Here is a 5298-nt window from a genome sequence, read left to right on the forward strand (position 1 = left end):
TAAAACTAGTGCTTACTGGTTTCCAATTGTATTTAGCTTCTGGTTGGAATTTGAAACAAATTAAAACCTAAATAAAATTAGGTGGAAGTTCCCTGACTATTCAGGTGAATACACAGCTTGGAGTGGTAGCTTTTTTCTTAAATCATTGAGTAGATGTCACTTAACTGCTTTAGGGATTTATAGCCCAAAGTTAAACATTAAAATCTCAAGGAAAAATTCTGGCAATTGGGTTTATAAATTAAAAGTTGGAATCAAAAGTATGTGGACTGTTTCTAGTAGTTAGCCTGTGTTTATACCTTACATCATGACCCTTTTAATTAGAAAATTATTTTTCTCATGTTCTCTGGAAGTTAGAATCTATTTGAAATATGCCTGTTAGTTTCTTACAATCAGGTACTTTTCTAAGTTCTTTAGATTTCAACTGAGTGGAAATAGGTACAGAGGCTTAATTGCTTAAGCTAGGCTCATAAGTAGTGGAAGATTTCAGTTAGCTTGCGTTATGCATGCCTGTAAGGTGGATGCAGGAGGGTTCTGGTCTAGGCAGTAAGTTTAGTATAACCTGTACCCACTTTAGTCTGACTTTGGGACATTTATGTTCTTCATATTTTCTGAACCATTCTGGAGTTTCCTGCATACATTATGAACTTCAAGGATATTTTCATTGCTGGTCAAGATGATGTCCATAACAAAGTAGAAAAATTAAGGAACAGTAACATTGATACACCTTGCCATTTCTATGTTCCAGTTTCCTTAAATCTGAGCTACCTCCCCAACCCTCATATTCTAGTTTTAACTCAGTATTTCTTGTGGGGATTGAGCCTAGCAGTACTACATGAGTGCTTTTACGTATGTGAGAGCTATGTCCCCAGCTGATATTCTTGATAGCTTTTAAAAATTCCCTAGTAGTGAAGGATTTTTGCATTTAGCTGACATATTCCTGATGTCTTTTGTTCTGCAGCCTGTTGCATGATCTTGACATTTTGGGAGTTTAGGCCAACTACTATAGTCTTCCCATTTGATTTGTTCAGTTGCTAACATCGCTGCTCAGGTTGATATCCAGGAACACACTAGTTCCTTATGCAATACCCTACCTTTCTATTGATGTTTTTTTCCTTACTAGACCAAATAATTTTTTTTTTTCCCCGGCGGAAACCGGGGATTGAACTCAGGCCCTTGCGCTTGCCAGGGAAGCGCTTATTCCACTGAGCTATCTCCCTGGCTCAGGCTGTAAGAGAGATTTCAAATCTACCCCTCCACATTTTTCAGTATTTTATGGTAAGATTCTTCCTTTTGCCATTTTCCACCAAAACATTGTGGGCTCAGTTTTTTTCTTAATGCATAATTTACATACCTTGGTTTTTTGAGCACATAATCATTTCCAGGGATAAGATACCTTGTAGTTTGTGCACTAGCCTCGAGACCTGGAATCCCTGTTCTACAGAGAGCTCAGGATAAAGTAGGAAATACCCTAGGAATCAATACCTGGTCCCTTCTATGCCCACGGCTGTTAGGGAGCCTGCATCTGTCATTGGCATGAATAGATGAGCATGCATTTTAACCCCAGCAAGGGATACCCCATTTAGAGCTTGACTCTTCTCCAAAATTGTTGGAAGCTGCTGCTTTTCAGCCTTTACTAGGACTTGGATAAAGTATATTCCATGTGCCATAGTCCACAGAACCATGTGATCTTTGAGAAGTAGATCACTGTGCACTGGGAGTTTCAAAGGGGTTCCTACTATTCATGCCCTTAATACAGAAGATGCCAGGCTGGCTGGGCATGGTGGTGCACAGATATAATCCCAGCACTCAAGAGGCTGAGGCAGGAGGGTTGTGGAGGCCAGCAATGGACTACATAGCCTGTCCTTCCACACCCCCCAAAAAAGATGCCAGGCTGAATCTCTAATAAGTGATCACAGGAAAAGTATTTGAGACATTTTCTGTGTTATGTGATTTTGTCACACTTTATTATTTTAAACAGTTATGGCACAATCTAATTTTCCAATATGGGCTGTAATAGATAATCTATTTTGAAGTTCGATGATCTAAAGGAAATGAAAATGCAGTAAGGCATTTTGGAGCTGGGAAAGACTAAGAACTGGCTGCTGCTGCTATGGTCAATTTAGTGTTTCCCCAAAGTTCTAATCCTAAGGGGATGGCTCTAGGTAGATGGGGTCCTCAGGAGGCACGTGTAGTATCCCTAAGTGATCCCTTCACTGTCATGTAAGGCTGAACCAGGAAGCCCCTCACCAGTTCTGGAAGAAACTTACGAAGTTTGTTTATAAGCTACCCAGTCTAGGCAAAGAGAAATCTAAACAGCTATTAATTTATATTTGTCCTTTAGCTTCACACTGGACTTTAATCTTAGAGTGGGCTTGCTGGCTTTTTTGCTTTACCTATTTTCAAAATACTTCAGAACTTTTTTCTGTCAACTGTCATGAATTGATTAAAAAACAAAAAGTGAAAAATCCAGGCCACTCCCACCTCAACTCTGCTGTACTTTTTCCACAAAGACAGTATTTCTCTCTTATGTATTCTTCCACAAAGACAATATTCCTTAGCTATTTCTAATTCTGCTCATTTATTTTGAAAACTTGTTGAAATCAAATTTACACTGGATGCTTGCTGTTGGGTTCCTTCAAGCCTGCTCAGTTTCCCAGGTGTTTTGTGTGTCTTCCTTGTGCTATCAGCTTTCCCGTGGCCTTGTTGGTCACATCCACAGAGGCAAAGGCAAGTGTCTTTCCTTGCTTCAAAATATTTGCTGTAATTACTATTTCTTCTCCTATTTTAGCAGGTGACATGTACCTTGAAAGGAAGCATATTTAAATATAGTTAATGCAAATAATTTTTTGAAAGGAAAGTTATAACAAGTTCCTAACAGCTTTCCTATGTATCTTACTCTACTCCCCAAAGTAATTTTTAATGTAAATTTTCTAATTTGAATGGCTTGTCCTAACAGGGTTTTATCTTTTGTCCATTCCTTTTCCTACAGTTTCTTTTCCTACAAATAATTCCTTGATGTTTTCCCCCTTAGTATCCCACTTCAGCTTTTAAGACTAGTGAAAGACATCTTCTAACTTAACATCTGATGAGTTTTAGCTTCAATATCACTTGATGTCTGCTACTCACATTTACACTTTAAAGTGACTAATTCAAGAGCCACAGGAAATGAATGAAGCTCTTAAAATCCTAGGGAGGAATCGGACATACTGCAGTCAGTGGGGGGTCTTGGAGTTCTCAGTACTCCTGGGAGACACCAAGGCCCATGCACACTCGTCTTTTATATAAGAATGCACAGTATTTGCATATAATTGTGCAATCCCAGTGTATACTTTAAATCATCTCTAGATTACTTATATTTAATATGTATAATATAAATGCTATATAACGTCATAGTGTATTGTTGGAGAATAATGATTAGCAAAAGTATACACGCGATTTCTTACAAAGTTTTTTTTTCCATCTCAGGGTTGCATCTGTAGGTGTAGAACCTGTGGATAATAGGGAATTGCCTTTTTTTTTGGTGGGACCGGGTATTGAACTCAGACCCTTGTGCTTGCCAGGGAAGCACTTACTCTACTGCACCATCTCCCTGGCTCTATTTTTATTTTATTTTTTGGCGGAACCAGGGATTGAACTCAGGCCCTTGCGCTACTCAGGCCCTTGCACTTGCCAGGGAAGCACTTATTCCACTGAGCCATCTCCCCGGCCCCCCTATTTTTATTTTTAAAAGTGATACTGGAGATTAAAGCCAGGGCTTTTGTATGGAGCTGTATCATTAGCCCTTTTATTACTTTTGAGACAGCAACTTGCTAAATTCCCCAAGCTGAGCGTGAGCTTGCTATCCTTTACCTCAGCTTCCCAGAGTGCTGGGACTACAAGCCTATGCCACCATGCATGGCTTCTGACTTTTAAAAGATATACTTCCTAATTGTAACCGTAGGTTGCCTTTAATTCAGTTACTTTAGCTAACTTACTAGGGGATAAGGACTGTTTAAATAGTATGTTTTCGGTTTTTTGTTTTTTGAGACAGTCTCACTATATAGTTCAGGCTGGCTTTGGACTCATGAAGTCTCCTGCCTCAGCATCCTGAGTGCTGAAAACACCAGCGGGCACCACTACACCTGGCTATTTTTTAATCTATCTGCATTTTATAAAGCAAGAAGCTTTAAAAGGTGATAGGTATTTTTTTTGCCAAATTCCAAGTAAGACAAGTGTTTGCTGCTGGGCAGTATGAGAAAACTGAACTTTATTGCTGGAAAAATGCAGGGAGATCTTGAATTTCGGTTCCCCTATTTATGTTTTTTAATTTATTTTTCTATATTTAGGACAGGGTCTACAGGGCATCACTACGTGGATTGGTAGATTGTACTCATGATTCTCCTGTTTTCAGCCTCTCAGGTGCTGGGATTACAGGCAAGCACCACCACGCCCTCTCAACCTCTGTCTCAGCACCACCCTGTGGGCGGGGCCCGCAGGGCATGTAGGGGATGAACCTCTGCCTGCTCTGCCTACGAAGGCACTTAAGTCCACTAAGCTATCAGGCTGGCCCTTAGGTTCCCAATTTAAATAAATGAAAATGGCATGCTTTTTCATTTTCTTAGTTTTTATGATTTACTCTAATTTTGTCCGATAAAGAATTTTTGCAAATGACCATTTGCTTAAACTAAGGGAGCAAAGCAACTCTGTGCTGCAGATGAGCAAACATTAAATCTAGGGGATCTGGAGGCTGATATTTTATCAACAACATTCTTGTCCTTGGGTGTGGTGGTGCCTGCCTGTAATCCCATCACTCAGGAGGCTGAAGCAGGAGGATCATTGTGAGATTGAGGACAGCCTGAGCTACAAAGTGAGCCTGAACTGCAAGGCCAGCCTGAACTGCATAATGAAACCCTGTCTCAAAAAGATAAAACTAAAAAAAACCCAAAACAGTATTCTTATCCTAGAATTTTCTCTTTTGTGGTTTTAGAGCCCAAGTTTTTAATGTAAGTTATGGTCTGTAACAGACATCTCTGGTCTGTGTGGAACAGAACTTAACGTGCAGGGATGAAGTGTACTTGGCAGCAAGTCAAGGGCAGTACAAAGGAGGACCGTGAGGGGCTCAAGGAATGCAGTGCTTGCTGAACTCTGAACTGCCCACCTCTTTTGAGACTACCCTACTTTCTGTTCAAATGAATCAATTTTGAAAGCTCAGGCAGTTTTGGTGGTGGCCAACACTTTGGGAACATATACAGTACTTTGAAAGGTCAAAGCTGTTTAACTTAATAAAAATCCTCGAAAGTTGTGTTGTGGGAAGAATCT

Source organism: Octodon degus, unplaced genomic scaffold, assembly GCF_000260255.1.
Source record: "Octodon degus isolate 3935 unplaced genomic scaffold, OctDeg1.0 scaffold00119, whole genome shotgun sequence".
Taxonomy (NCBI): Eukaryota; Metazoa; Chordata; class Mammalia; order Rodentia; family Octodontidae; genus Octodon; species Octodon degus.